The sequence below is a fragment of the Periplaneta americana genome, chromosome 8 (assembly GCF_040183065.1).
Source record: "Periplaneta americana isolate PAMFEO1 chromosome 8, P.americana_PAMFEO1_priV1, whole genome shotgun sequence".
NCBI classification, from domain to species: domain Eukaryota; kingdom Metazoa; phylum Arthropoda; class Insecta; order Blattodea; family Blattidae; genus Periplaneta; species Periplaneta americana.
The window spans coordinates 154,459,894-154,485,672 of record NC_091124.1 but is presented as its reverse complement, the minus strand read 5'-3'; the positions used below and the strand labels follow the sequence as shown (position 1 = coordinate 154,485,672).

At 33.3% G+C, this 25,779-nt stretch overlaps 1 protein-coding gene across 2 annotated transcripts in view; it reads right to left on the bottom strand.

The window, feature by feature from the left end:
* Positions 1-25,779, bottom strand: part of LOC138705162 (uncharacterized) — a 265,170-nt gene that overhangs the window by 115,747 nt on the left and 123,644 nt on the right. The window contains exon 2 of one of the 2 annotated variants that reach the window (XM_069833828.1): positions 13,397-13,457. The gene's annotated coding sequence lies outside the window, so the exon portion shown is untranslated. Of the gene's footprint in view, positions 1-3,940; positions 4,138-13,396; positions 13,458-25,779 lie in introns of those variants that run through there. The other variant, XM_069833829.1, reaches the window with a different exon arrangement.

The window sequence follows — 25,779 nt, the reverse complement described above, 5'->3', positions numbered from 1 at the left end:
CCCAAGATTCAAAATGGAAAAATTGAAGTTGATTTTCATATATTATCTTATGACTGGTATACAAAATATAAAAAGAAAAGAACAAACAGGAAGCTTCAAATAGATATCAAATAATAATGAAATGACCTGTTATTATGCACGATAAATCATTGTACAAGTTAGTGCAAACCAATGTAGAATATTGATTGAATTCAATATACTGTACTGTACAATGTACGTAAGTACTTTAAAATTATTATTGCAATGTATAAATGAAGAAAAGAAACTATAGAAAACATTGCAGCTGACCACACGAAAGTTGATTACTTAAATGTAAATATGATCACTGACTCTTTTTTTTATCTATTTCATGTTTTAACTTCTTTTTATCTATTTCATGTTTTAACTTCTTTTTATCTATTTTATGTTTTAACTTCTTTTTATCTATTTCATGTTTTAACTTCTTTTTATCTATTTCATGTTTCAACTTCTTTTTATCTCTTTCATGTTTTAACTTCTTTTTATCTATTTCATGTTTTAACGTCTTTTAATCTATTTCATGTTTTTAACTTCTATTAATCTATTTCATGTTTTTAACTTCTTTTTATCTATTTCATGTTTTTAACTTTTTAACTACAACATTCCTTGCATTATTTAACACATTTTAATATGCATTCCAATGTTTTCGTAAGATATCGACTATTTATGTCTGAAGATGCCAAGATTTGGCGAAAACGTTCACAATGTTAATAATATAATGTAAAGTAATTACCATAGTATTTTACATTAAAATAAATAATATGACTAAATATTATCTGTTTTTATTTGTTGATATTTGACTTATTGGAACTTACAGAATATGAATTCTAAAATCTGATGTAAAGTTGATTCACCATAGTCCATGGAAAACATATATGATCACAAAATAACACATAGTTTCGACACATTACACCTAGATGAACAATCAAAGTGTCTGCTATTAGGGAGAAGTCGAAGAGCTTTCGTTTCTTTTCTGAGAAGCTTAGGGATTTACTGAGTAGAATGCATAATGAGAGAATAACCACCATTACCCCACATCACCGTCGCTCTGCGAGGTCGCGAGCCAGGCCTCCACAATAAATAAGAAATGGCTAATAAGTTGTACATATTTGTTTTTATTAAAGACTACTGTATTGAGAGACTGAGAAACACCTTCGTCTAAATTCATATGAGAATTTTTACCAGAACTGATTACTCTTCTATTACGAAAATATTACATTGGGTTTCCTCCGATTTAGAGATAGCATGACGCCTAGCCTTCACCAAAGACATCATAATAACAAATGAAATGCAACAGTACGTTTGGTGGCATATAAATACCGTATATCTTTTCTGTTACGTACACCTCGGCCGGCCTATTTCATGCTATGCAGATAAAATGTTTAAAACTTAATCGAATATTGTAGGAGTTGAAGCTTTCTCGGCGTTGAATATGGAATAATTCTTCTTCAGGCTAAGAAGCAGAAAAGAATTATTTCATAATCTAATATTATAGATAATTGTATCCGCTGTGGATCAAGTGATAGTTCTCTCGGTTATAAATCCAACAGAATCATATTAGAATCCGAACAAAAAATTGAGATTTATTATTATTATTATTATTATTATTATTATTATTATTATTATTATTGTTTTTGTTGTTGTTGAATCTCCAGATATATAGAAACCATACTTCAACTTTGTTAGAGTTATAGTTTCGTACATACGTAAAAGAAAAGGCTATGTATACAATACCTAGCTTAATTAGTACCTACATTATGAAAAAAAAAATAATGTATACAGTATTAATTATAGAAGCATTTATTGTTCAAAAACTCAAAGACTGACCAATATAAAAACAAATATTTACAATCTTACAAAAATTAATAGTAAAATATTAACGTAGTCTGCGTAACAGCCAGAATGAAAGGAAACTAGCTACCCTACCCATTACCTGCTGGCTTAGTTGCCTCATGAATGCTGTCTTATTGGTGTCTACGTACTGTTGACTAAACATACATTGTAGCAACATGGTTTGCAAAATAATTGACACAGAGCACAGTCATAAACAATATTACATTCTGAGGGGTGTGATATCAATGCAAATCTTCTGCGTTCGAACACTTCACTGTCAAACAAAACGTGTTCAAGAGTTTTTAACGTTTCTTCGGATAGGCTACACACTTGTATCTTTCCTCTATTATAATTTGAAATCTCTGAAAATAGCTTCCGAACTTTCCATGCCCCGATAAAAATTGTTTTATTACGAAGTTCAATGATAATTTTATTCTTGTCGAGTCGATCAAACACAAACTTGGGAAATACAGTTTCTTGGTTAAGTATCCATTTTTGATACTGACTAATATTTAATTCTAACGTTATTTTATGTCACTTGTTTTGCCCCTTTCTAATATGCGCAGCGAGACGAGGCATTCTATGTAAGCTTACTCTGTATCTTCCTCCTAAAATGATCTATAATGAGTATTTTGTCTACAAATTTTCTGATTTAGTATTTAGAATCAAGTGACTGAAAGCTAGTAATCAATTTATCTCTTAATCAATTTATCGGTTACCAACTATTTCTGATGTGTATGTTTGCTCTGTGTTGTTTCAAGTCGTAGTGATGACAACACTAAAACAAGGAGTCCCGTTACTCATCAATGTCCACTTGTCCAGTGTTGGTATTAGATTCTCACGAAAGAGAAAGCATAACGAATAAGTAGAGTCTAATCCTCAAATGTAGATGATGAGGGGTAATATTTATGAGACAATTAAAATTAATATAATATTTCAGATATTGTTCAGGAACTATGAAAATATTTCGTAGTTCGAAGTGACCTATAGAAATGTAAGTGAATTAAAATCTTTCAGACGATTCGAGCCTACAAGAACCAAAATATTCACAAATATTATAATGATAAGACAAGTTAACAGATCTCATCTCACAATAGTAGTAACAACGGAGTTCAAGAGTTAAACAAATTTAATATATCGATGGCTGAGATCCAGACTGTTCTAAGTCAAACTTTTTATACGAAAGAAATTGTGTTTCATTGTATTCCAGTTCTTGTCTGCATATATGAATCGAACAAAATGTTTAATATTCCTCTCCATAAGGTTGCTATGAAGCTATTTCAAATTGTTTCAAGAAGTTTTGAATGTCAGGAGCTTAAAATAGCACTCCTGAAAAAAAAAAAAAGTAAGATGGACTTGGAACAGTATGGTTCTGGGCCATCGATATGTAAGAAATACACGCACACTGAAAAGAGAAAGAGAAAAAAATACTTCTCTATAGATTATAAAACCGGTTTTCAACAAAAAATAATGTAACGGAAGTAAGGCAGTTGAAATGAGATTTTACAAAAAGGTTGTCGAAGCATACTAGAAAATGCATTCCATCAGAAACAGTAAACTGATATCGAATACACTGGTTGAAATATCTTCACACAATAGACAAATAATGTATCATATTAAAATATCAAAATAAATTAAATGAGAACAGAAAAACGTTCGAAGAATGACTGGAGTAACCACTTTTAAAAATCGTGCATGCATACTCTCGGAAAATAGCTAAATTTGCAGAAGAAATATAACAATAAGATATTGTATTACGACTATAATCTACGAAATAGCTACCATAAAATTAATAGAGAGTTAAAATTTTCCTTTAATTTGATGAAGGATGAGTACAATAGAATTAACTAAATATTAATTACAGCAATTGCATGGCGCACCACTAAATCTCAATGGATTTGATTAGCGAAAAGTCATCAGTTAGATACTAAAAGACACGTCTTTCACATTAAAATATATATTGAAATAATACAAGCAGTTTAATTTTTGTTACACTGTTACTTATTTCTCGATCTTGAACCTACTACAATGTTCATGCAAAAGCTATAGATTTTACTGCTAGGTTAATTAACATCAGGAATGTATTTACCTTCAGAAATTAAAGCGAGTGATTCACTGGACACTTGCACCGTTTACTTTGTCATCGGCTGGATCGAAATTGTTTAACGTTATTAATGTATTATACGGAGCAGACGCCGTACACACGTGGTTTACTGTAAGCGCAACGTAGGACTCGGTTGACTGCGGAGGCACCGGACTCACCTGCGAACGCAAGCACTGATCAATTGGTTGTGCGAGCGGGTCTGGGCTCTAACCTATGCGCGTACAGTTTCTCAGAGTTTCGTAAAATCAGGTTTGCACAACAGCGCGTCACCATTGTGAGATCCATTCCAGAGAGAGGGAGCCTTTCTCCGCTCTTCTTGCCTTTCACTGCTAAACGATGACAACGCAGAGCGTCGCGGCGCATTCCTTGATGTGTCGGTCGGATATATTCATCATCACTCTGATGAGATCATGCCCTGTTTGATAAGCTTGGCTAAACCAATTTATGATTTATCTACACAAATAGCAAGAGGTGAAATTCTCTTCAATAGACTTACCGGAAGATTTCTTAACAGGTGGGAAGAGAGTTAAATTCAGTTGCATTTCAATTACATCTTCAAAAAGACCGAGAATTCCTTTTTCCCACATTCTGAAAGATATGTGGTAGACAAAGTGTTGGAGATAGATTTATCGGAATGTAGGCTATAAGTTTTTTTACCAATCCTATTGAAATGGTGCGTGTAAATGAAAATATATTCAAAATAAAGAATTAACTAGCTCAAGATTAGACATTGATTAGAATGAATAATTTGATTTGGATTAAAGTGAAAGAAGAGTAGAAAGAAGACAGATGGATATGGCGAAGGGCGGAAGAAAATGGAAAATGAGAAAATAATAAGAAAATATAAAGAAATACAAGAAGAATAAATAGCGGCAGAAGAATTGAAGTTTAAACTCAGGTCCTAGTCGTGAAAAACTGCTGGTATACATAACATCCATCTTAAAAATTAGATCAAAATCAACATAAAACATACCCCATTTTTTAAAAAAACTATTACGTATAGTTGTATAAAATTTTTACCACAAAATTCAGAGAGTACTGTGATGCTGTGGATGTACAGTTCCAGAAGAAAAAATAATTGGGCCGCCTAATTTTACAAAGTTCCAGATACAGGCATTGCGCATGTGCAGTAAAGAAGAGCGTCTGTATGTAGGGTGGAAGTGAAATAACCATGGAAATTGAAAGGAACGATAGGGTACACTTAAAGGAATAGAAAACCTATATTATTACGTTTCGTGATCAAATGCACGGTTAATTAGAAAATTAAGTTAGAAGATTCAGCAGTCTGACAACATCGCCGCTAACATAGTCGTCTTTCTGCTCGTAATAAAGATGTAGGCCTAAGAGGTCAACGAATTCACGTCTGTCTCTGTACGCGAGCATCCCTCTCTCGTTACGACATTGCAATCTGCTCGCATCATTCAGTGGCTTAAAATTAGTGGTTTTTAAATTACATTTACACGAAAACCGTCCACGCTATGGAAATACGCCAGAGGGATAAAAGATTCTTTCTTAGATTTTCTATCGATGTGAATAAAAATCACGGTCCTGCTCGCAATAGTTACCGATTAAGAGAGTGTTAAACATTTGTGGGGGTGGGGAGACATTTCTTTCTGAGAAAACTATTAACTTTCCACCAATATGGTCTTAAACTTTTTTGTTACATACAACATGAGCTATTTGCTCTGAAAATCTGCTTCACTTCCACTCTGTAGGCCTATGCTACTTGTGGACAGTTTTGCGAAACTTGTTGCCTACATACAATTGGGCTGCCACTCATTAACTTTAACTGGTACTTTACGTCAGTTAAATTTTTTGAAAATATATTTAATCTTTAAACAAATAACACTTCTGAAAATGTCTTTTAAAAAATAAAAGGTCAATTTAAAAACCATATATATTTTTCTAATCAATATTTAAAAATTGAGTGATTATCGATGTATACAAGAGAAATGAACAAACATCGTGTAAAAATCACATTTTTAAACCCAATAATTTCTGAGATAATGGGGCATTTACTGTCTATAGTTGTTTTAACATTGATAAGATAGGGCATTAAAACTCTCTTTAAGTAAGGCAAAATAATAAAAACAAATTATTCATTTCTGTTATAATTAGGAATATGTAATATAAAGACGCAATAATTGGATACTTAACAGTAGAAAGGTGCAAAGTGCCAAATTTATGAATAATATTTTATTAACAAATAACTTTCACTATTGAGCAATTTTAAAAATATATTTTTTATAATTGAATTCATAGTAATTACGACAACTGTTCACCAAACTTTATCAATAGTTTGATGATATGAATACTACTAAAATTAACACATTAAGAAACAAACAAACTACACATTTCATGAAAGATGTTAAGTTTCATAAACATATCATAGGTAGGCTACTATGACCCATTTATTATCCACAGATCTGTTAATTTATGCAAATACTTCCATTAAAGTGGTTTTGCAGACTGAAAGCAAATCACCTTCACCACTCTGAACTGAATATCGACGACTTTCATAATGATTTTCACAAGTTCTATGTTGACGTCGTTGTACTGGTATGATAGTAAAGAGAACCAACAGAAACGTTAATAGTGTTGAATAGTCTTGGTCATATAACTTAGAAAATAAAGCTATTTTCCCCATTTTCTGGACTAACACTAGTAAATGAAAAGTGTAAAACAAACCAGCTGTGTCATATAGAGATAATACATTATGTTTCTATATGATTCATAGCCCTACATTACCTACGTATTGTATTGTATATAAGATTTTCTTACGCTGATCTTCCTGTTTATAGAAAACACCACGGTGAATAGTCATTAATCAATAATGTCTTTTGTCATAACTTCACTATTAACACGACAAATAAACAACTGAGGGAAATCAAAACGAATGGCATATTGCGCCTCTTTTATGAGAAAGCCCTGATAACTATGCACCACTGTCATCTTTTTTAGTGGTCTTAATAGCACTCTAGAATCATCTATGGGCCTAGCCCTGTTGATATGTTGGCAAATTTCCACATTCTACAACAATATCACTTTTTTTTTTTTTAAATTTTGGTACTTAGCACCTTTCTACTCTTAAGTATCCAATTTTCCAATAAATAAGTTCTAGCTGCCCCATTCCTAGTCAATTATTGTCATTTAGCGCTATCCAGAAAGAATGTGGATGAAAGTTTCCTGACGTTAAAAATTTACTCCCAATTTACAATACTGGTTACACGAAGAAAACTACGAAAATTAGAAGCATAAGCAATGTTCAGATTAAAAAGAGAACACAGCGGTCTGGTCATCCATTTCTACACGTTAAAACTCACATTTCGAACGAATGGTCAATCAACGATGAGTACCGACAACCATCTATCTTCAGGAAATTTAACAGCTAAAGACAACAGGCACCAGGTCTCTTAATATTTTACAAAGATGCAACACTTCAAATGCATTACAATAATATTCTACTTCAAAGACGGCTACTAGAAGAAGAAATTGAAGAAAAACAGAATTTAATAGTGTGTGTATAATTTGTAGTTTCGAGTCTAATTAATAGACATGGAATTCAATGTCTAAAATTAGAAATAGTATGAATAAAATAATTGAAGGGTTCAAAGCCATAGTGGTCCAAGTGCCATTTATTAAAAACGGAGAAAGCAAGAGTTAAAATTAAGCGAATACCATAGTTTAATGAAGATTGACATATCATTTAGTTTTAATGCGTATACTTTATATTACTTGCTATATTTTTCCATTGAATTATGGTAATAACTTAATTTTAACCCTTGTTTTCTACGGTTTTAGTAAATGGCGCTTGGCCCATTATGGTTGTGAACCCTTCAATTGAGATCGAAAAGTTTTACGGATATTTATATATTTATTTATTTTACTTACGTAGACCTACTAATTTATTAATTTATTTGTTTACTTGTGTGTTTATTTGTTTATTCATTTATTCACTCATTTATTTATATATTTAATTATTTACTTATTTATTTATTTATTTATTTATTTAATTGCTTATTGACACAGTAAAAAAGATACCGAAAAGAATTTACGGAGTTTCTCTCTGTTGAATATTAGGTTAACAGTTTTAGAAACAACTGCAAATACATAAGTTACAATAACTGCATAATTTATTTCATCGTGGTACTTGGAGAACATGAGAGAAAATGTTTCCATTAATCTCTAAAATTATAAGTAAAACTTACCGTTTCTTTTATAGAAATGGGGTATTATGCTGCTATTTTAGATGTCGATTGCCGATAAATGCTTACTTCGGCATCCTACATAGGAACCACTAATTTGTTTTTAAGATAGGAGAGTAGAATGTATCAGTACTGAGACATTATTTCAATGAAACATTTATCAAAGACGTCGTCTTTAAAAACTTCTCAATATAAACCTTAGAATGAATATCGCTTCATTCATTACTATCTATATAATCCAATGAAGAAATGTTATGTTCGAGTAATAGAATGGCAGCGTATCTTCTAATATAAAAATAACTTGGACCTACAAATGGACCGTTCAATTGTTTCTTTTATATATATAACGTGTCTAAAATAGACACTAAGTTGCTCCATATCGGGGCTGCATTTTTTCGGGACTTAAATTTTCTTATATTCTTTGTTATATATTTAATGCTCTAAAAATTAATTATGAGTAGAAAAGTAAAAATAAAAAGGCAAGATAGACGATAGATATATAGAATTCATTGCATAAGGTCTACTTTACTTCTTTTCCATCGTGTACATAATATATTTTCGAATTCCAACGCATTTAATCACGTAAAGTTGACATCTTCCTAACTATTCGTTGTCTGAAAGCTATAATAATTATAAATTATTCTCGTAGATTTCTTTAGCACGTAGTTCACTAAGTTCCGGAATTTTGTTCCTATCCGCATTCTGTCTTGTAGTTCCCACGATTCCCTACGTCAGTGGTCCCATTCACTTGCCTGATGACCGGACAGCGGTTCTCACATCCCTTGTCAGCCGGATATTATTGTCTGCACACGACCTTCCGAACGTGACACACTTCACACACTTCCGTTATCATGCGGAAGAAACGACTGATCGTCATTTGTTTAGGGAAGAAGGCATGTCTGTAAAAATCAGTTGTTTTATTACAATTTCCTAGATGCTGATAGTGAGAATTCAAGCATTGTCAGTAAATAGTAACAAGAATTTCTTAGAGACTCATAGTGAGATTTCAAGCACTGTCAGTGATTAGTATCAAGAATTTAATAGAGACTGACAGTGAGATTTCAAGCACTGTCAGTGATTAGTAACAAGTATTTTCTAGAGACTAATAGTAAGATTTCAAACACTATCACTGATTTGTAACAAGAATTTAATAGAGACTGACAGTGAGATTTCAAGCACTGTCAGTGATTAGTAACAAGTATTTTCTAGAGACTAATAGTAAGATTTCAAACACTATCACTGATTTGTAACAAGAATTTAATAGAGACTGACAGTGAGATTTCAAGCACTGTCAGTGATTAGTAACAAGTATTTTCTAGAGACTAATAGTAATATTTCAAACACTGTCACTGATTTGTAACAAGAATTTCCTAGAGACTGATCGTGACATTTGAAGCACTGTCAGTGATTAGTAACAAGAAATTCCCTAGAGACTAAGAGTGAGATTTCAAGCACTGTCAGTGATTAATAACAAGAATTTTGAAAGAATATTGTTATATCCTCACTATAGAGAGGAAGAACACTCGACAATAACTTACTAATATTTTGTAATCAAAATGACAAAACACCATTGCTTAAAAGAACATAGTAGAAACGCAAGGCAAGGCCCACTCACACATACAGTCCCTAAAGCTGTTTATTCGCGATCAAATTTTCGTCAGATTCAACGGTTCACAAGTTTTGTCAAATCACTTGCAATAGATATTTTAAAAGTCTTTGGCTGTCTTGGTAGTAAATAAGAAAAAGTTCTAACTGATCACAAAATCGACAATAAATTCTTTGAAGGAATTGACCAACTGAATTAAAAAATTATTAGGGCGCCAAGAGCGACAAAAACATGGCATCCTGGCCGAGAAAAGATGTTTGAAAGATAATTCAATTATATGAATTAACACTAGGAAGACCGGACTTTGCGAACACCCTAATACGACCTCCGGGACAAAAATGTCCTGTCCGTAATCAGATGTGTCTTGGGCCGGAAACTGGTACTTTTCATGTACGAAATGGGTATTCTGCATGGAAGAGACTCTATGATCATCAAATAACATTTCAAATAACATTTTTAGAATTTTAAACATCAAGTACAATCATCTCAGAAAGTTGCTGTTGCGACATATTTTCATGTAAAATTAAATAAAATGAAACTTTTCACTTAAAATTCGTACATAATATCTTATGTAGGTAATAGGAGTATATTTTGGTATACGTTTTGGAGAAATATGGCTTCTGATTACTTCAATCAAGTACAGTCAAGTCAAAGATTTACATAACATGTTGAAACTTACTACAGATAAGTAAACATATACTGAAAAGTATGATACAAATGACACATGTTAGCCTAAATTATACTATTTTTACACATGTATATTGTGAGTATAGTCCTTGCAGGTACCTATATATCTTCTTTCGACCATTCCGAGCAAGCTGACCTCAAATCAAATCTAAAAAACCTCATGATTTCTTTGAACCGATTTCAGGCTGGGATACCCCATTTTTCTGACCAGAGAAGATTCACTTCTATTTCTTTGGATTCAGTGGCACTGCTTACATACAGCATATCCAGAAATGCGTGGAGGTTTTCTAAGCACTTGAGACAAGTACAGTGATAACACGTCTTTTTGCTTATGAAGAAGGACCAGTATTGTCTCGAAAAACATTCTACTGTATGAATCTTCAAGTTGTTACAGCATTAGTAGGGACTACTTCCCAGTTTTTTCCTTCAGGAGCCTGAACCTCTGTGCCGACAGTGAATTTGCTTCTTTGTTATAAGGCCGAGAAGTCTTCTGCTGAAGCTCATTGTAAATGCTTGGTTTTTACTCTAAACCAATGGTTACAAGACACCCGCCAAAACGACCCATAAACCCCTCCCCCACTGTCTCTCAACACAGCTCCACGACACGACACGCTTTGCTATGCTACGGTCATATTCTTTACATACGATTCACCAATAATGTTCTTATTATAAGTAATCGACAAAACTGATGACCGCTACTTAATGTATAACGACCAATAGCGCTTAATTTCTATGTGGAACAAAAATGTCCCGTCGGTCGTTATAGGTATTTCTAACATTTTTTCAGAAACTATGCGTTCGAGAGGGACAACTTTTTTTCAATATTAAGTCAGAAACCCCTAAATTCCCTCGAAAATAATTAGACGAAGGAGACTTGTTTAAATTTTGGAATGGGACAAAAATGTCCAGTCGGTCGTTCTAGTTTTAAACCCATGCTTGTACATCGTGGGTTCTGTGGAATACCACAATAAAATAAAGAAAAATATAGACAACATAATAAATAAGACTAAACACAAACAAAGAAACGCAACACACACACCAGAACACAATAAATACATCACACTAACATAGAAAATAAAAACACATACCAGAATGTATCATACATTTCATACAGAACACACCACAAAAACATCTCAACACACAGACAAGACATATAAACAAATACAACCTAACAGGTGTATACAAAGCATCAAGCAATAGTTGCAATGACTTCTACATTGGACAGAATGGAAGATCTTTCAAGCAAGTTTAAGAAATATATCACAGTCATAACCAAACCACGCAACAATTCAACCTACGCTGAACACATCATAAACTCCAACCATAACTATAGCAAAATAGATACTGACATGAAAATACTACACATTCAACCAAAAAACCAGAAACTCGATACTCTAAAACAATATGAAATTTATAGACAAAAAAAAAAAAAAATACAACACATCCTCGACACTCAATTGAATTTCAGAACGCACAACATTTTCGATACAATCATGAAGACATCTCACCATAACAGAAAACCAGAAGATAGCACTGGCAGTTACTTTAATTCAGAAGATGATGGAAATAACATCGAAACTAGCCAATCGGATAACAAAACAACACAACTTAAAATGTGAACACAGTGGAGTCGTTATTTATTTAATTTAAGTTTATAGTAGGCCTATAAGCATAACGATTCTATTCGTTCCGGTATAAGTATGATTAAATTTCAAGGCAAATAACTCTAGTTAAGAACCAATACATATACTTTTTAATTAAGAATATTTTAACATTTTAACTTGGTCGAATACAAACTGTAAATGTTTTATTTCAAACAATATAGCAATATTTTTCGGTTTAGGATATCGTACAGTTAAGTAATATAAATATTGTTTTGCGTAGCCTAGTTATTCTGCAAAGATTTTATATTATTTTATAATGTTTGGTAGGTAGGTAAGTACTGTAAGTTCAATGAACTTGAGGCACATGTTTTAAAATCTTGTCAAATCTTTGGGGCATATAAAACAGTCTTTGACAAATCTTTTTAATATTGAGCAATATTTGGCAAGTTTGCTTCTATTGTGAACAGATTGTAGACAGAGAGTGGACTGAGAGGACAGAGAGCCGACTGAGAGGACTGAGTTGGAAGAAAAATTTGATCGCATACAAGCAACTTCAGGAAAAAAAGATGAATTTTTTCTTCTTGGAAAGAAATCTAAATATCAGTTCAATGTTTTGTGGCTATCGTTTCAGTTATGATAGACGGCGGAAACTCCTATTTTATTCGTAATTACTTCACGTTCCTGAAAAATTAAATACGATAACAATTCAGAGACTTTCGGAATTGAGTACACAGATACATCTTTCAGGAAGATTCTTACAAAAGCAGTCTATCATTACTAAATTGATGCCGTCTGTGCTACGATTTGCACGTAATAAATTATGAATATTAAATCATCATGGTTAATAACGAATTAGATCTTTGTAGACCTGTTTCTCAGTCTTGTAAGTCGGAAATAATATAACATATTATAAACATTTAATAAGAGTTCTCGTAGACAATGGAGATGTGAAAAGCAGTAAACAAAGAAATATAGGCCTACTTCGGCGGTATGTGTATGATTGACATTTTCTCACGAAGAACAACATACGGAAGGGAACTCAAATGGCTTTTGTTTCACTTAGAGACTTCAGACGCCATCGCCTGCAGCTACAAGATGTTTAAAAATGTATAAAGAACTAATCTGTAAATCTTAATATACTTGCTTGTATCAAAGTAGATGTATTTTTATCAAAATCAAAACTTTTTTTTTAAGCTAATTGATATCCATTCTTGGTTCAATAAGCACAGTTATTTCGTAATATTTAAGATACGCTATCAAGTGTATATCAATCTAAGTGAAAGTTTAAAAACTTATAACAGAAATAGGCCTATATATAGGACATAGAAATCTCAAATACCTGAATTGGAAGTTTATTTCTCACAAAACTCCAACAGAATGACTTTCTTTATTCTTGATATCTGAAACAATAGAAATAAATATAAAATAAGTTTCAATTTATTATAATAAATTAATATCATAACATTTCCAAAATTATTGAAAAACACACACACAGTACAATATGTTTACGTGTCTGGCCATACCTAGAAAAAATCATTTGATACTGTTAAAAGATCTAAATTATGAACAATTTTAAAGAAATATGGCATCCCACAACATTTAGTAGAGTATATTTACAGCACGTATAACAACACTGCGATTAAATTTAATATTGGTCATGGAATAAGTAAATGGAATTAAATAAATAGTTAATGTATTTGCCGTCTTAGATAGCTTACCAAGATGCTAAGTGATTCACATAATTAGCATAACATGTAGAACAATATAAGTTGATAATCGTTTCGGCAATAATTTGCCATCTTCAGACCGTTAAGAAGTGATGTTAACAAAGTATGAACACTTTACAAAGTTGATATACACATAGTTTTGTGGTTAAAACAACTGTCACATAGATAATTAAATTTATAAATAATAGTTCTAATTATAAATGTAATTATCTATGTGACAATTGTTTTTAGGCTATCTAAGACGGCAAATTAATTCATAAATTTAGCTTATCGGAAACCATACAAAATGCCTATAAAAACAAGTAAACTGGTCAAAGAAATTATTCGTGGGTTACTGGAAGGGCTTGACAAGGATATCCTATGCCACCTAACTGTATTAATTTATATTTTGACGCGAATGTAAGAGAATACTGAAGAAAGCCCAGCTTAAAACACATTTTATAGGAAGAATACCTCTGAATACAATATGATCAAGTTATAGGCCTATGCAGACTATTAGCTAATTCAGAAGAAAATCTACGAGCAATTTTTACTATTAATAATATACTTAATAAATATAACATGAAAAAATCGACTATCAAAACAAAATAAAATAATGGAGTTAGACTTATCCGAGCTAATAGGCCGTGGTCTACTGGCGAAGTTACGACCAGACGTTTCGTCTGCAACTGGAGTAGACATCATCAGTGGCGTGCATGCTGAAGAGGTCACTACGCGCCCGAGTACCTCGCCACTGATGATGTCTGCTGTAGTTGTAGATGAAACGTTTGGTCGTAACTTCGCTAGTAGACCACGGCCTATTAGCTCGAATAACTCTCTTTTGACGCCGGCCTTGAAAGCCTACATTCGAAAAGAAAATAAGTTTGAAGGTACACAATCTTTTAGAGAAAAACTTGAAATAAATATGTTACAATTAGTTTTTTTAATTAGTTAGGATCTGTCATCTCATATGACGGATTGAGGCATCAAGAGCTGAAAATAATCAATATTGTACAGTGGGCATGTACAATAAACCCAACATTAGCCTAATGGAAAAAAGTAAGAAAAGACACGATTATTAGATTTAATAAAATAATTGCCATAGCTATGGTGCGAAAAATTGAACATTAACTACGAACCATAGTGAAAGTATTGAGGCTGCTGAAATACATTTGCTGTGAACATTTGGCGGGGATAAACATTAAGAGATTTAAAATAAATAGAATTAGGTTATAATTGAAAATACCGGAGATTTTAAAACATATTTTCAAAAACTGTTAAGCACAACTTTTAAGAATAAAAGAGATCAAGATTCCCTTAAAAATATACCAGGAATCAGACGTAACGTTGGACGTCAAAGTACTCGTAAAAGGTGAAATGAGCAGCTGTAGAACTTTTGGAGAGTTAACAGGCCTAATGATCTAATCCCAGAAGTTAATTATGATGAATACTTCGCTTCTATGACGTCATTCCATTTTAGACCAATGAAGTGTAATGAAATTTTGAATTCCAACCACAGTCATACATCACGATAATGTTTGGAACTCGATTTATCACAATCAATTTATCTCACGGCCGTTCTTTTGTTTAGTCAGTGTCGCCAACTGTTTCCCCGTAAATCGATGAGCATGAACCCATTAATATAACGATGATGTAACAACTGACAGATTAACCAAAAGCATTATATTGAAATACTAATAAAGAACGAAATCCTATTTCCACATCTACATCTTCATCTAAAAATTCCATTTTTATTGTATCTAAAGAAAATGATAATCCTTCATTCAGATTTGATAACTGAGTTTCCAATAACTGTTCATTTAATTATTGTATTAATGTATTCATTAAGTTATTTGTAATAAGGAAATATTCGTAAATATACAATTATTAACATTTTGTGAGCGAATTTTAGGGACATATTATTTAAATTTTTATTTTATTCACGAAAATAGTCTTAATAAATGTCACTCGAATTCTGAGCTTTACCAGATAAATCTCAGATCTCTTGTGACATTACTATGGATAAGTTAATATTAATTACATACCAATGCATTTCTTATTTAATGACGATCTAATTTTTATTTCTGTTAAGGAATAGTATATTACGATACAAGGTTGCGAAATACTTTTTACAAAATCGTGGAAAAGTTTGAAAAACAAGAAAAGCGAGTTTTTTAATTTCCGAGATTTTGTAATGCACTTCACAAACGTGTATTGTACAACATTTTTGCATGACCACATTTTAAAAATTTCAAATACAATATATTTACTGTACATTGAAAATTTAGAGAAATATTATTCCAAAATCTTCGCAAAACTTCACTGTAAGGTAACTAAGTAACAATAAGTGCACTGTAATGGGCCTATTTCAGTATAGTTTTATGTTATGAAGAATTGTTTCCCTAGCAACAAGTTTCTGTGTGGGAATTATAATTTTCAAGGCGTAACAACAATAGCTGTAAATACAGCAAAAAAACACGATCGTGCAAAAAACAAGTTTAGAGGCACTTTTTACCAGGACTATCTCCCAATTGAATAAAATTAGCTACGCAGTAATATTAAAGGATTAAATGTTCTTACTTTAAATGTCACTAACCACCAGTTCAGAAAATGTAGGGATATACAATTACCTCATGCTAATTACACAGATAGAAATATGTAATCACATAAAAGATTTTTATGTGAAGCATTGAGAAGATGGAAGGTTATAAAAGTTTACAACATGCTATAATGGTTCTACTCTATGTTTTTACCTGGCATATTAAAAAGATCCTCTTCGCCATTAATTAGTAACACAGAAATTACAGGTTATATAAAGATTATATTGCTCTAGTGAAGCAGTAGGCCTACTCCTGTCACATGACAAACGAGACTCTCGTGGTGTTTCACATTTCTCACAGGTTTGTAATTATTATTAATAATGTGAAGTGAAACTTGTTCTCTTCATGTTACTGGCTTTGCCTTCAAATTTAAAGGTGAGTACGACGTATATCTATACACACTAATACAGAACCGAGAATTGTAAGAGTTTTAGTCGCTGTGAAAGCCTCAGTTGCCTGTAGCAATTGGTTTCCGGTAAAGATGATGAATATTATGGTGGTAGATCTTTGGATTTTTTCACCATGGCCCAGATGAAAAAATAATAAATATTTCGGAGATTCATACCGGCTCCAACATCAGGGAAGCAAAGGACTGGGTAAGGTATCTGTCAGATCCGTCAGCAAGAACTGTTCTCCAAGATTGATAATGATACATTGATATCTGTGAAAGTTTCAAACCATATTCAAAAATATTTTCTATATGGGTGTATTTCATGGTAGTTCATAAACATTTTCATTAATCTTTCTTCCAATCAATATATTTGTACTAATAATCGTCTTCGATTGTCGAGTAGTGGTTACGATGATTACGTTTGTAAAAATGCTGATATTTATTTTGTTACACTTGTTAATAAAATTATTGCATTTAATAATAATTTTCTTTTGCAATATCAACTGCATTGCAATTATGTAAGAATTAACAAAAGACTCTGATTGATGCTGTACTAAATACATTATTATTATTATTTATTATTATTATTATTATTATTGTACAGTAGTTATTGATGCAATAATAATAGTAATGATTTACGTAAAATATTATGCAAGCAAGGAAAAACAAGAGTCAATATTGCAAAAGAAACTATAATATAATGCATCAATTATTAACAAGTATAATAAAATAAATGTGTCAGCATTTTTACATACGTAAGCAGTGGGATGCGTACCGCTGGGGATACACGTACCATAGATTGACTACCACTGGTCACCAAAAGATTATGCTTGTGAGCTCTCCAATAGCAGGGGACTTGCTCCGCGTGTTGTATCTAATAGATGAACATTGACCGTCTATTAAATCGACGGAGCAGTGTACTATCATTCAAGCACAAAATGATTTTCATCCAAATGACCTGAAACCAGAGCTCAGCAATGAATGTAATATTGTAGATAAGCTTTAAATATTTCATGCATTGAGAATTGACATAGGCTATGTACAGTATTTTCAGATCAACGACATAAAAGTATAACTACATCCTACATATACTATTATTATTATTATTATTATTATTATTATTAATTATTGCTAGTATTAATTATTAGTATTATTATTAATTGTATTTTTTTATTAATTGTGTTTATTATTGTCTTTATTCAGTGTAATTAGTTACCACTGCCACCAGGTATATACCCATTGCAGTGTGAATAAATACATACATACATGTATACATACATACATACATACATACATACATACATACATACATACATACATACTCAAGAGGAAGGTGAAGAAGAAGAAGAAGAAGAAGAAGAAGAAGAAGATGGTGACAATATTTTCTCGTGGAAAACAAGCCTGCTGCGCGATACAGGTACTGCAGAGGAACTGAAGCAATGGGCCTATGTCTTTGAGGACGATGTTCTCATTATGGACGTGTTGGCGTAGGTTGGGGCCAGGTGCCACCGGACGCTCTTGTTAGACACAGAAAAGACAGTAACAGTAATTAAAAGCATGTCGCAGGAAACGACGAAGCAGCAATATAACGCTTATCGGTAATGAAACTATTCGCAGCGTCCGCCCATCCGCAACGCGGCCACGCACCGTGCGGCCGCCCGCCCACATTGCAGTCACAGTTACGCGCCTGTCATGTACATTAAAATAACACTCACATGCGTCTGTTATTTCACGGTAACGGAATTCATTTTGCTATACACCAGTGGTTCCCAACATAAGGTCCGCAAGTGATTCGAAAGGAGTCCGCAAGACCAAGTTGTGTTTTCAACGGGAATTTAATTAAGCTTAACCTCAGCATGTTCTCTGATTCTTCTTAGCTTGTTGGAGTATTTTTTTGTTTATTTCAGATTTGAAACACAGAGTTCAACAGAAATAGAATTCTCTTAGCATGCATTTCTCGCCTGCTTAGCTGATTTTTTTACTTTTTAAATTTCTATAAACATGTTATTCATATGTTTCCTCACGAGTTATGACGTATTGGTATTAAGAACAGTCCTGCGTTTGGTTACCTAGATTTGCCAAGCAACGCTTTTGCATATAGGGTATGGGTCAGTGGCATTGATCCTAGACAAACAGTTTAGGGCTGCTGTTCAGTGAGTAAGGCAGTCAACATGCCGAAACAAAACAAGAAGTAATCAGTGCAAATAATTTCCCCCCCCCCCGTAATTTATTATATTATTGTAATTTCCACACTATTAATTCATAATGTAGTAGGCTATGTATTAATTTTTACTTGTTTATGAATTTATTTTTTTACTTATTTATTCATTAATTAATTAATTCATTCATTTATACCATTCAGAAGGCCTTAATAAGGATATGCTAATTTTAAATAAAACCTTTTATAAGTATAATTTTAAAGTCATCTTCTAAGATTTTATTTTATAATTGATGATCAATGGTGCTTAATTATTACATTTTATTTTTATAACAACATTTATATTTAATTAATTATATTTATTTGCTACTAATTTCCGGATCCTCGTGGCCATCCTTAATTAAGGCCGGACGATTTATTTCTCTCTCTTTACTTACTCAGTTTTCTTATTTATTTGTTTATTTCTTTAGTTATTTGTTTACTTGTTTATTTGTTCGTTCATTCATTCATTTATTCGTTTATTTATTTGCACATAGCTAAGTTGTGCCCAGTTAAAACGTTCACATGTACGCGTAAAGTAAGTACCTATTCACAATTAATTTCTGCAATCTGGCATTATATGTGGTAATACACGGAGATATAACAACCTATAAACCTTTCCAATAGGATGAAAGCTAAAATATCAAAACCGAAATATATTTTATATATTTTAATATTAACTTATTTTCAGTTGTAAATATTGAAATTTCAATCCTTTCAATAATTTGTCATATTATTTACTTCTAAACTCATTTTCGCTTTGAAGAAATATATCTATTTCTTTTAAAAATGCAATTTAGTATTCAAAACACTGTAAATACGAGAAAAATAATGAGCATTTTTTTACACTTCGAATGAAAAATATATTATGGAACAGAAAGTTTCTAGACTCTAGATGCGTTTTACTTACTGTGAGAATAATCTTCTTTCGCCCATAAGTTGGCTTTAAATAAATATTTAGTTCGTTTTTAAATCCACATGACAATAGGCTATACTCTAGAGTGTGTGTGCATTTTCTGAAGACCTCTAGAAAAAGAACTAAGGAAGAGACTAGTGAACTGCATTGTGTGAAGTGTAGCATTGTTGGGGCAGATACATGGATATTATGACGAAGTGAAGAGAAAAGATTAGAATCATTTAAAATATAGATATGGAGAAGAATGGAGCGAGTGAAATGGATAGAAATAATAAGAAATGAAGCTGTTTTGGAAATAGTGGATACTGATAATGGTGTTGAAACTGTTCAGGAAGAGGAAAATGAATTGGCTGGGTCACTGGCTGAGAAGAAACTACGTACTGAAGGATGCACTGGAAGGAAATGAAGGAATGGTGAAAGGGAGAAAAGTTCGGGACAGAAGAAGATATCAAATGATAAGAAACATTAAAATATATGGATTGTATGTAGAGTCTAAGAGGAAGGTAGAAAATAGGGAATATTGATGAATGATGGGTTTACAGTGAAAGATCTTCCCTTAGGCAGAAAACTATGAAGGAATAAAAAACATGTTGAGTAGGGTTTCTCAGAACATAGGGGAGAGTCGGGTAGTATCGGACATCGGGTAATATCGGACAGTGAGTTTCTTTCATCTACCACACGACGATAGTACCTGATTGACATGGTTACGTTTCTGTGATGTCGCATAGAGAAACGTAACCATGTCATTCAGGTACTGCCATATGGTGGTAGATGAAAGAAACGCATTGTCCGATACTACACGATGTCCGATACTACCCGACTCTCCCCTACCGTTTTTCTGCTATTACGTTACAAATTGAATTGTCATTAGATCAGAATTTCATGGATTCAAAAAGCGAAAATAATCCTTAATATGGCCTTCGTCGGAAGAAAAATCAAGCTGGAAAATCATGCCACAGTTTTGCGTCACCTATAAAAATCCTGTCCCTGAATGACAGTTCATCCTACTTAATTAAAGAAATCACTAATGACGTGGAATGAATCACAGCTGAAAACGTATTCAAAGGAGTAAGAAGGTGAAAATCACTCGGTGCAAGATTCGGATGACGATGAGGTCAATCTGTCAGGGTCAAGAAGGCGTAAGAATTAAGTAGGAACACGTGGAGGAATACTTTGATAAGACTGATATAAAAACGTGCCTCCCGGTACGACATATTACTCAATGTAAGAGACATGAGTGAGAGAAATTACTTAAAAATGAGTGAAATCCAGTAATAAATCATATTTAGAATAATGTCATTTCATTCGTTGCTAACTTACTTCCTGGACGAAACTCATATATGAAGAATGCCTAGTAGTGAATGCAGAGTTCACATTATTTAGCAATTAGTTCATATCTTGGCTACTCATAGTAATGTCCAATGCGGAAGAATCAGTACATTACATGACTTGGTTCATGGTTAGAAGGGACTCCGGCAAGAAAATTTGTTAGTTTAAACTGAACAGCATGCAGCATGGTGTCTCGTCCGTCCATCTTGAATGATTAAGTCTGTACTGTTGAAGTGTCCTTCAAATTCTTCTAGCATCACGAACTTTTTCTGTCATTGGCTACTTCACGGATTTACCGTTTCAAAGATAATACGCTGAAATGTTCTAACTCATGATGACATATGATTTTGTTGAAGAATCCTCATGAAATCTGCTTAGGAAGTGCAATCATTTTAAATAACTACATCTTTATTCCACTTAAAGTTTCAACGCCCAGGAACCCATTCCACAAAGGTATGGTGTTGTACATTACAAATTACTAATGAAAGATGTTGTAAAGTATGCAGTTGTATCATTCTGTTCCATGAAAGAATTAAAATGTGTTGTACATTACCAATGAATCGCTACTTGTGACATCATATCAATAAACATACTACGTCATAACATGAAGCAGCTGGTTATCTTCGTATTTCATTAATCGAATTAGGTTATGTTTGTTTCTTTAATCATAATGTATTTTACGGTAGGTTATACAGCAAAGATTCGTAGATTCTATGAATTTCGTAACCCTGCAATGTTATTTATTTTAGTTTACTTCTTTAATAACGATCAATTTACTTTCTTATTGTTATTATTATCATCATGTTCTTCCGCGATCCCCGTATAATGCTCCTTGATAATTTTCCATATTAGCCAACAGATGCCACTAATAACGATCTTCACCACAGAACAACAAAATAATAGAAGTGCACGGCACATGTTACGACAGGGTAGCAGAGAACAAATGGTACGCTCTTGGTGGTCTGGCTGTGAAGCTTAACATTTGAAAATTTGAGCGCGATATTGGTGGTTTGTTGACCAAATTATGAAGATTGTTAAATATAAATGTCATTATTTTTGTGTGTTTATGTTATTTAATAAAGATAAGTAATAATTTCAACAGAAAAAATATAAATAAAAGATTAATTGTTCTGATGAACTTTTCACTTATTTTCTTAATTAAATAACATAAACGTACAAACGACTCATAAAATAGACATTAGGATCTCGTCTCAAAAGAAATATGGCGGCTATTTTGTTGTTCTGTGTGGGTTTCTGTTGCCTACAACGGTGTTTCCCACTAGCATGCAATCAGAAAATTCCATTGAAATGTTTAGCGCTTCTGGTGATCGGGCAATAAAACAACGGCCTGCAGTCTTGCTACCGGAAACTCCTTTCTCAGTTTCACCCCCTGATCTTCACCCTCAAATTTAATTGTTACGAAATTACAAACACTGCAAAATTATTGAAATGGTGCCAAAGGACATGAATTATTTCTTTTGAAGGAAATAGAAGCAGGAACAGATATTCTATAGCACATATTTATCAAAATATATCTTATTATGAAATAAATATACTTAAATCGCATTAGTACAGTATGTATTAGTCTCCTTTCATTGGTAGAGAATTCATTAGTAAGTTACAAATACTGTACTTTTGTGGAACACAATCATGTAGACAATCAAAATAGTTCATTACAACATGTGTCCGGAAATGCTTCATTTCCGAGTTATGGCCTTCACAACATTGAAATTCACCGGAACGTTTTTCTTTCCGCAGGTCGTTGTCATTACAGAAGATGTTCAAAATGTCCACCTCCTGCTTGAATACAGACCTCACATCGATATCTCACTGACCTGCGAACACGATCCCAAACTCCAGGAGTATTGCGTATGTCCTCAGAACATGCCACAATTCGATTCCGAAGGGATTCCAAATCAGGAACCGGAGACGAATAAACCAATGATTTTAAATGGCCCCACAAGTAGAAATCGAGAGGGTTCAGATCAGGTGAGCGTGGAGGCAGGCCAAGCAATTGGGCCACCTCTACCTATCCATCGATCAGGAAACCTTCGATCCAAGTACCGGCGAGCCGTACGACTGAAGTGTGCAGGAGCGCCATCATGCAAGAAGTGAATGTGTTGACGATTGATCAGTGGAGTGGAGTGTCTTCTAAAACATGAGGTATGGTGTTTTCCAGGAAGTTTGTGTACGCCTGCCCCGTAAGTCTGTTTACAAGTACATGGGGTTCAACTAATCGATCACCAATGATACCGGCCCACATGTTGAGGGAGAACCGCACCTGGTGATGGATGAGATGGAACAGTTGCACGTGGGTTTTCATACGCCCATACATGCTGATTGTGGAAATTTGTTATGCCATCTCGTGTGAACTGTGCTTCATCTGTAAATAATACTAAGGCAGAAAAGTTCGGATTTACACCACACTGCTGCAAGAACCAATGACAGAACCTAACTCGTGCAGGGTAATCTGTTGGTGACAGGGCCTGTACACATTGCAAATGATACTCTTTCAACGGTCTCCAGACAGTCGTGTGAGGAACATTGACTTGCAACGCTACCCTTCGTGTGCTGATAGAAGGAGTCATGTTCACAGCCTCCAGAATCTTCTCCTATACTTCTGGAGTTGTAGATCTTGGTCGTCCCCTTCCCAAACCAGGAGAGTTAAATTTTCCATACTCGCACAGACGGTAATGGAGACGTACAAATGTCTTCCGATCTGGACATTGTCGCTGTGGGTACCTCTCCTGGTACAAACGACGAGCCAGCGCAGCATTGCCGTCCGCCTTACCGTACATGAAGTGTATCTCTGCCAGCTCTTGATTTGAATACATGTCGCACAGTCTAACGCCTACACAACACTGAATGTAACTTTCGCCTCGGAATGAACTGTCAGAGTGCCCTCTTAATGTCTCCTTTGACGGCAACGACCTGCGGAAAGAAAAACGTTCCGGTGAATTTCAATGTTGTGAAGGCCATAACTCGGAAATAAAGCATTTCCGGACACATGTTGTAATGAACTATTTTGATTGCCTACATGTGGGAAATACATACCTCAAATTATGCCCCGTATTTTTGAAACACCCTGTATATTTGTGGAATAGGCCCGAGAAGTCTCTCACGAATGGAGGTTCAATTTTCATCACATCGTTTCAGATGTTCGTCTAATCAAAAATCGGCGGTATAGATAGTTTTCGAGTTCAATATCCTGGAATATCGAGAATTTTAACAATCTGTTCTATTCACTATTGTCTGCGTTAATCTGTTTTCAGCTAAAAAGGCGGATGAGAAATGAAGTACTACTTTAAGCCGAAGAATGTGTTATATAGATCTATTTGTCAAGTACGGTTATATAAAGATTATGTAGCCACAGCGAAAAATTACTCCATTGGCGTGATAAACGCTGACATTCGTAACGTTTCAGTTTCTCCACAGTTTCGTAATTCCTAATCATGTGAAGAAAGTCTTTTATGCAACGTCATTCTCTATATTACTGACTATGCGTTAAAACGTCTATTTTTCTGTAAGAAAAATGTTTCCGTTTCATAGTATGTTCTTATTAAAACATGATCTTTCGATTACAACAAGCATTAAGGAATAACTAAAGAAGTGAATTTGTTTATAGAATTGATCGTGTAATGGTAGAGAAAACTGGCCCCAATATCGCTGCCCTTCAGCTGATTTCAAAGTCCGAAGGTTTAATTTCACCGATTTTATGTTTGTTTTCTGTTTGTTCACATCGTTATAATAGACGTAGGGTGTCGTTATAGATATAGAAGAAAAATAGTACAGTCAATCCATGCGTTACCCTCTTTCTTATCAAAGCTTCTACAACGATTATTTTGGTGAAATCTATTACCAACAGTTGAAACCAAAGTAATGGCAGGCGTGTGTCATAGGCTTTATTAATACCCGTTCTTGAAAAATTGTCTTATATTTTATCCCACAAAAGCCATGCTTAAGAGTATACTGAAGTAAAATAATATTTTTCAAAGAAAAAGGTATATTATATATTTATATAAATTAATATATATTGTTTTTACTCTTAGAAATATCTTGATGTTTATAGATGTTACTCGTAAAATTTTAGAGACTTGCGTCCCTTGTAACACGTGTTTTGGCAGTTACTTTAAAGGTTACACTTTACACTTTAAATCTCCTGCAGTCTCTACTATTTAATTGCATTTACTTCTGTATTTAGTTCATGCATTTTTTTTTCCCATGTCCTTCCACAAATTTTGAACTAGCTACATGAAATTTTTTCCACATCTCCCTCATCTTTACTGAATGAAAGCTCGCATGGATATCTCATCAGTTTTTCAAAAAATTAAAACAGATTTTTACAGACCCAGAAACAAAATTTGGGTTATTGAGCATGCAAAGTATGTTATAACTGGAACTTGGAAAATTCAGGTGGTTCAAATTTTGTTTCTGGGTCTGTACAGTCGTGGAAATTATTTTATTTTTTTTTTTTTGCCATTTCAGCTACAGTAATGTAATTTTTCTTAGAAAAAAACTAATGAGCATGTTTAAAATTCCCTTGCCAATTTTTGTCAACGACATTATGCCGATCAGTAAAATTT